This window comes from Humulus lupulus, chromosome X (genome assembly GCF_963169125.1).
Source record: "Humulus lupulus chromosome X, drHumLupu1.1, whole genome shotgun sequence".
In the NCBI taxonomy this organism is placed as follows: domain Eukaryota; kingdom Viridiplantae; phylum Streptophyta; class Magnoliopsida; order Rosales; family Cannabaceae; genus Humulus; species Humulus lupulus.
Window position 1 is genome coordinate 8,318,971 of NC_084802.1, and position 8,566 is coordinate 8,327,536.

Consider the following 8,566-nt stretch of genomic DNA (forward strand, 5'->3'; position numbering starts at 1 on the left):
AGGAGGTAAAAATGACCTTATTTTCAAGCCTTATTTTTTCAAAACTTTGATACTTAATAACTTTCAAACTGTTCAGTATTTTCTTACCAAATTTTACAGTGGAATACTAGGTTATGCTGTAGAGTCCAAGAACTTTACTTAGCTAGTTAGATAGTAGTAGTAATAGTAATAGCTAGTAGTAGTTATAGTATTGTTTATTACTGTGGATTTTGGTTCAAGCCGGGATTTAGTTGGTGTGACAGTCAGAATCCTGTGATCCGTAAGGGGAAAGACCGGGTAAGCTGTGCAATCCCACACCGCCTGGGGAAGATCAAATGTGATGATTCTAAGACTGTGTAGGTATGGGACTACACAGTTGAAGAGGGCTTAAATGGATTGATGGGTACTACCTATATCAACAAGATGCATCTTCTTTTCGGTAGCCCATCACTTGAGAACTCCATGGTTAAGCGTGCTTGACCTGGGGTAATCTAGGGATGGGTGAACTCCTGGGAAGTTTTCCTAGGAAGCATGTGAGTGAGGACAAAGCACACTGAAAAGACTCATGTTGGATTGTAGGTTTGATTAATATTGCTGGTTATATTTAGATATTTAGACTCACAATTTTATTTATTTATGGATTAGGTTATTTAGATAATTAAATAGATATTTTTTTTTCGTAACTTTAGGGTACTGTAACTTCCGACCTATTTTTCACTCAGTTAGATTATGAATTTCGAAAAATAGTATTTCTAAAAAGTTGTAGATAATTTAATTAGCTTTCTAACGGTATAAATATATTTTAAATCGGAGTTCTAGAACTCCAGATATGTTGATTTGACCATAGGTTAGTTTAGAGTTACGAGATTTAAGGAGTTAGAAGTTAGGATTCTATTTTAAATTTAAATTTAAATTTGGATTATAATTAGAAGATTTTTATTCCTTAGGATTCTATTTTAAATTTGAATTATAATTAGAAGATTTTTATTCCTAGAACTCTATAAATAGGACCTAGCACCAAGCCTTTTCATTCATTCTTCAAGCATTGGTCAGAGCCTTCTATGTGCTAGTGAGACTATTGAGTGATAAACACTTGGGTTGGGGTTATAAGCTTTATCATTCTAAGCTTATTAGACACTCGGGAAGTAAGGTTCATAGAGTGCATTTCGGTTTCGAGGTGTAGTTCGGTCATAGCAATTTCAAAGGTATTCCTATTCTTAGTTCCTTTTCTGTATTGTTTCATTAGTTCTTATAGTTTTTCTCTACTCAATTCCTAACCCAATCTTCTCTATTCTTGGTTAGGCATCTAAGTTCTTCGAACTTGAGATTTCTTGTTGGAAAGTATCTTCTCGATGGTTTAGTTCATTCCTCTTCATCTCTTTCTTTTAGAAAACTCACCTCTCTATTAATGGGTTTTAGGAGTGTTCCAAAATCCTGACCTTGTTCTCATCATCCCGGTATTTTGGTAAGGAAAATAGGCTACGTCTTGTATGTTTGTATGATATGTTATGTTATGTTTAATATGTTATAATAAGTTTATGTTTTTATATGTTATGTTATGATTTACCCTACCTCAAATATTAGACAGGGGACGTAGATGGGTTTTCATACACTGCATGTGATCTAACCTACCTCAAATATTAGACAGGGGACGTAGATGGTTTATCACATGTCATAATGGCCATTATTAGTATAATCTTGTATAGTATATGTTATGATATGTTTTTAGTATATGTTATGATATGTTTTTTAGTATATGTTGTGATATGATTTTATGTGTATGGTTATATAGATTAGTAGTTTTCCTTGCTGGGCATTAGGCTCACTCCTTTTCTTTTAGTATGATGCAGGAAAATAGATGTAGAGGCGGAAGGATTCTTGGAAGCTTGGTGTGTGTATGGAGGTGAATGGAGTGGATGGGCTGCGTGTCGATTCGAGGACAACATTTTTTTTAGTTTCTTTAAAATTATGTTTTTATGTTTTTTTTTCCGCATGTAGCTTTGTAAACAATTTTATTTAAAGTTATGTTTTATTTAAAACAATGAGCTCATTTATGTGTTACAAATATTGTTTCTTTAAAGTTTTCAATAAAGTTATGAATTTTCTTATGTATGTTCATTTCAAAGTTGAGTTTATGTTTAGTAGGTTTAATGATCTAAGTTTCATAGATAGTTGGGTCGTTACATATGCCAATAATATGTCCACCAAATTTTAGAAAAAACTGGGTTCATTTTCCCAATACATTGGCTGTCCAAACTTGATCCCGAATTTAAGAATACGAAAAAACAGTTTTTTTACCTAAACTTTGAAATAGCAGAACTCACCCATTTTTAAACATTTTTTTAGTGTTTCAAAAGTTCAATTTTATGTAGTCAATCTCAACAACATAACAGTATAATTAAATTTTATAAAATCAATATACAGTGGATGCTTGACCCCTTGGAAGTCACAGCTCAAAACATGTATTTTGTTTTGGGGTTTCCTACAAAACCCTTGGGGGTTTTGGTCCCTATTTTCAAAAATCAACACACAAGCATCATAAAAATTATAAAACAACTACCATAACCTTATTACATCACCAATAAGAAACTTTAAGCATTAACTATACAAAATAATGCTTAAAACTAAAAACCATACAATAACAACCATAAAAGTAAACTTTTTACCTCTTGTTGTTCTTGCTTAAGGTTTGGATCTTCCTATTAGCTTTGACTCATTCAAAAACCTTTCAAAACCTTAACCAGCTCCCCCCAACAACAAAGATAATTAGCTATTTTACAAAAGTCTAGTTTATTGAAAACTTTACCTTAGGAGGAAAACCCTTCCAAGACCAAAGCTTAAATGCTTCCAAGCCTCCTTAGTGTTCTTGAGGTTGAAGATGGAGAGAAAACTTGAGAGAGGTTTCAAAAAGATGATAGTGAAAGAGAGAAGGAGAGTGGTCGGTTTTGGAGGGGAGGTTAGAAGAGTTTATACAAATATATCCTAAAACACTACCACCCACTTGACATTATCCCTAATATTTAAAATGGGATTAAACTCAATTAAAATTTTGTCATCCCCATTTAATTCTTCACAAGGCCGGCCACCACATATATTATATATGTGATCTTATTATTGTTTTTTTTTTATATATAAAGGTTAATAAATAATTCCTAAGAAGAAAAATCCAATATGACTTCCTATAACATTTTTCACTCCTATTAAGTTTTAAACACAAAACTTAACACATAATAATTAAATTAAATATCTCTTACATTTAATTTAATTAATCACACAATAAAATTTAACCTAAAGTCCATTCATGGGATAAAATTCCTCATTTCGGTAAAATTAAGCATTTAACACAAAATGCCCAAAAATTTCCATTTTCCCTTAGGTTTATTATTTTTGACCAAACTTTAATTTTTATGAATTTATTTTATGCCCAAAATTTATTTCCATAGTTTTTCATTTTATTTTCCAAGATTTTTACCCGATCAGGGATTTTGTGTCGGTCCAAGACCGAAAGTCTTATCTTGAATTTTAATCACAAAATTCATAATTTGGCTAGCAATAAATCATGGAATAATTTCCAAAAAAATATAATATTATTTAAAATAATATTCTTAACTCGGGGAAAAAATCCCGACCTGAATCGTTTAAAGGCCCTAAAAAACGCAGGACATTACAATACCTACAATTTATAGAGGTTTCGTCCTCGGCACTTAAAACAAATGAGGATACAACCCCCTCATCTTGTCTTATGTTTCCCAGGTTGCCTCTTCAATGCCATGGTTACACCACTGCACCTTCATCGTCTTGTTCCTCAACACTTTTTCCTTTCTGTCTAAAATCATCACTAGTTTTTCCTCATAGACGAGTTGAGGATCAATACTCAGGTTCTCATAGTTGAGTACATGCGGGAGATCGCGCATGTATTTTCTCAACAAGGATACATGAAACACATCAGGCACCTTAGACAAGGCGGGCGGAAGAGCTAAACGATAAACTGCTTCCCCGATCCTTTCTATGATTTCGAAAGGTCCAACGAACCTTTGACTAAGCTTTCCTTTCTTTCCGAATCGCATAGCCCCTCGTAGCGGAGCTACCTTAAGCAGCACATTATCGCCAACCTCAAACACCAGGGGTCTCCTGCGTCGGTCAACATATTTGCGTTGTCGATCAACCGAAGTTTGCAAACATTGCCTCATCTATCGGATGTCCTCGGTAATCTGATCAACCTCGTTCGATCAAAGAAACTTTCTTTCACCAGCCTCGAACCAGTCTCTTGTTTTTTTATCGTATGGGCCGATAGGTTCCTCAAGAACCAAGATCGAATGTAATCAAATAAGTTAGCGACAAGGTCCTCGGATGCGCAGGACCTTTTTGCTGTTCTGGAAATGGGTTAGTGGCTATACCGAGAACATGTTCTCGGTATAGAGTCAATAAATATCCCAGCACGCGACCCCCTCCCCCCTTCTTCTTCCTCTTTCCCTCAGTTTTACAGAGACCGAATGCTCTCTTTCTTCTCCGCCTCTCTCCACCGAAATACCCTAATCCTTACTTCCCAAGTGTTTGATAAAGCTTAAGAATGATAAAGCTTTTTCTTTCCCAATTCAAGTGTATCACTCTTATGTTCTCACTAGCACCTTGGAGTATGATCACAACTGAAGAGTAAGTGAAAGGGCTGGGTACTAGGTCTTATTTATAGAGTTTGAGGAGTGAAATTATCCTATTAAAAAAAAAATACTTAAATCCTCAAATAAACATGATTATGACAAGTGTCATGCTCTTAGTGGTTCTGGAAGGTTCTAGAGTTTCTAGATCTTTTTTCTATTTTAAAAAAATACTTAATTTCATTCTAACTATAATCCAAATTTAAATTTAAATAAAATAGAATCCTAACTTCTAACTTTCTAAATCTCGTAACTCTAAACTCACCTGTAGTAAAATCAATATAACGGGAGTTGTAGAACTCCGATTTAGACCATTTTATACCGTTACAAAGTTAATTCAATTATCTTCAACTTTCTAGAAATACTATTTTTTGAAATTCATAACATAACTGGGTCAAAAATAGGTCGGAAGTTACAGTACCTTAAAGTTACGAAAAATCTATTTAATTATCTAAATAATAATCTAATCCACAAATAAACAAGATTGTGACAAATGTCATGCTCCTAATGATCTTGGAAGATTCTAGAGCTTTCTTGAACTTTCTTTTATTTAAACTATAATTAAATCCTTAAATAAACATGCACACGACAAGTGTCATGATCTTAATAATTCTATCTAAACCTTATAGTATAATAAATAACACACCTAGGACCAACAATATTAATCAAACCTTATGTTATAATTAATATTCTTAAACTATAGGTTAAAATTATAAAATTCATAACTATAGCTATGAGTTTCCAACTAAGTCCCGACTTGAACCAAAATCCACAGTAATGAACATACTATAACTAATACTAGCTATTACTACTACTACTACTATCTAACTAGTTAAGTAAATTCTGGGACTCTACAATTCTCCCATACTACAAAAAAATTTCGTCCACGAAATTTACTTATCAAACAATTCCGGATAGCGATCTAAAATGTCTTCCTCCAACTCCCACATTGCCTCCCGTTCAAAACTATTTCTCCATGGGACTTTGACTATCGAAAAACTCTTAGACCGTAATTCTTTCATCACTCTATCTAGGATGCTAACCGGTTGTTCCTCGTAACTCAAGTCTTTCTGGAGTGCTATCGTATCGTACTTGAGGACGTGAGATGGGTCTGACACATATCTATGTAGCATTGAGATGTGAAACACATTGTGACTACATGCTAGAGCTGGCGGTAGGGCTAATCTATATGCAATTGCTCACACTTTGTCCAATATCTCAAAAGGACCTATAAACCTGGGACTAAGCTTGCCTTTCTTCCCAAACCGCTTCACACCTTTCATAGGATATATCCTTAAGAAGACTTGATCTCTGACTTTGAATTCCACATCACGCCACTTGGCATCCGCATAACTTTTCTAACGGCTTTGAGCAATGAGCATATGCTTTCTAATCAGCACTACTACATCCTGAGCTCCTCTAACAGCTTCATGTCCATGTAGTTGACTTTCTCCTACCTCGTCCTAATGCAACGACGATCGACCCTACTTCCATAAAGTAGCTTGTAGGGTGTCATCCCGATTGTTGACTAGTAGCTATTGTTGTAGGAAAATTCTATCAGCGACAAATACTTACTCCAAGATCTCTATGTAAACACCAATCCTCTATCGAATACTATTGTCTTAGAGATTCTATGTAGTCGTACTATTTCTTGGACTTAAACGTTTGCGTATTGATCTGCTGTGTACAAAGTCTTAACAGACAGGAAATGAACTGACTTGGTTAATCTATCTATTACTATCCAAGATGAATCATGCTGCTTACTTGTTCGTGGCAAAACCATCACGAAATCTATGGCTATATCATCTCATTTCCATTCTGGAATGCTAAGTGGTTGCAATAAGCCTGCAGGCCGCTGATGTTTTGCTTTCACTTATTGGCATACCAAGCATTTAGGCACATACTCCAATATATATCTTTCTTCATTCCTGACCTCCAATACAACACTTTAAGTTCGTGAGTCATCTTGGTTGATGCTCGGTGAACTAAGTATGGTGTATTGTGCGCTTCTTCTAAAATCATCATCTTAATCCCTTCATCGTTTGGCACGCATACCCGATCCTTATATCTTAATAACCCTTGACTTGATATTGAGAAATTTGTGGCCTTCCCTTTTCTAACTGCATCCATATGTGTTACTAATGTGTCATCATGCACTTGCCCATTCCGTATATCTTCTAACAAGCTTGATTGGATGGACCAGTTCGTCAGGTTACCAATGACTACTTCTATTCCAGCATTGGTCAGCTCCTGCTGCAGCGACTTTTCTATTCCAGCTAATGATGCTAGACTTCCGTAATTCTTCCTACTTAGCGCATCAACAACTACATTTTCCTTGAGGCGTAGGCTATCACCTTATCATTTTGCATCAGCACACAACCCAATCCTTGCCTCAACACATCGCAATAGACTACAAATTTATCATTGGGTGTCGGTACACAAAGTACTGGTGTTGAGCATATCCTTAAGCAACTGGAAACTCTCTTCACAGTTATTCGTCCAGTTGAACCTTTGCTGCTTCTGGGTCAGGTTGGTAAGTGGAGTGGCTATCTTAGAAAAGCCTTCTACGAATCTCCGATAATAGTCTGCTAGTCCCAGAAAACTTCTTACTTCAGACGCATTCTTTGGTCTTGGCCAATCCTTCACAACCTCTACTTTAGATGGGTCTACGACAATCCCATCCTTGGATACTATGTGGCCGAGAAATGCTTCTTGTGAAAGCCAAAATTCACACTTCTTGAACTTGGCGTAAAGCTGATGCTCCTTCAGTCGCAGCAAGATTAACCTTAAATGTTTCTCGTGCTCGACTTTATCCTTTGAGTACACCAAGATTTCATCGATGAAAACTACGACGAATTTATCCAAGTAGTCCTTAAAGACCCTATTCATTAAATCCACAAATGCGGCTGGAGAGTTGGTAAGACCAAAAGACATAACTAGAAACTCATAATGTCCATAACGACTTCTAAAAGCCGTCTTAGGAATATCCTCTTCCCGTACCTTGAGCTGATGATACTCGGACCGTAGATCAATCTTTGAAAACACGGTCGCTCCTCAGAGTTGATCAAACAAGTCGTTAATCTGGGGTAGCGAGTACTTATTCTTAATTGTCACCTTATTAAGCTCGTGGTAATCTATACACATCCACATGCTTCCATCCTTCTTCTTCTTCACAAATAATACCAGTGCTCCCCATAGCGAATGGCTCATTCTAATGAAACCCAAGTCTAAGAGTTCTTCTAACTACATCTTTAACTCCTTGAGTTCGGTAGGGGCCATCCGGTATGGTGCCTTGGAGGTAGGCTCGGTGCCCGGTACTAATTCGATTGTGAAGTCTATCTCCCGTGTCGGCAGCAATCCTGGCAAGTCGTTAGGAAATACCTCTGCAAATTCCCTTACAATATGTACATCTCTGACCTTTAGTGGTGTTCCCTTTACCACATGCATAACGCTAGCTAAGAATGCGTGACATCCTTTTTCTATCATCCTTTGAGTTTTGAGAGATGAAATAAGCAGCGTATGTAGTCCTAAAACTTTTCCCATATAGCATCGTTTTTGACCGTCAGGAGTTTGAAACATCACTTTCTTACGTCTGCTATCGATGGTTACGCCATGCCTTGCTAGCCTATCCATGCCTAATATCATGTCGAAGTCTTTGATTTCCAGCTCTATCAGGTCTCCTTCTAGTTCTACATCCTCGATTTTGATTGGTACGCCTCGTACTATTCGTAATGATAGGACTATTTTACCCAAAGGCAACTATGTCACAAACCTAGTTCTACAAGGTTTGTCTAATTTCTCTATCATTCCTAACGAGATATACGAGTATATTGCTCCCAAATCAAGAGATACTAGAACATATACTATCGAGGATAGGAATCTGACCTGTAACTGCTTGTTACTAGCATGGGCTCTTCCCTGGGTCAAGGCAA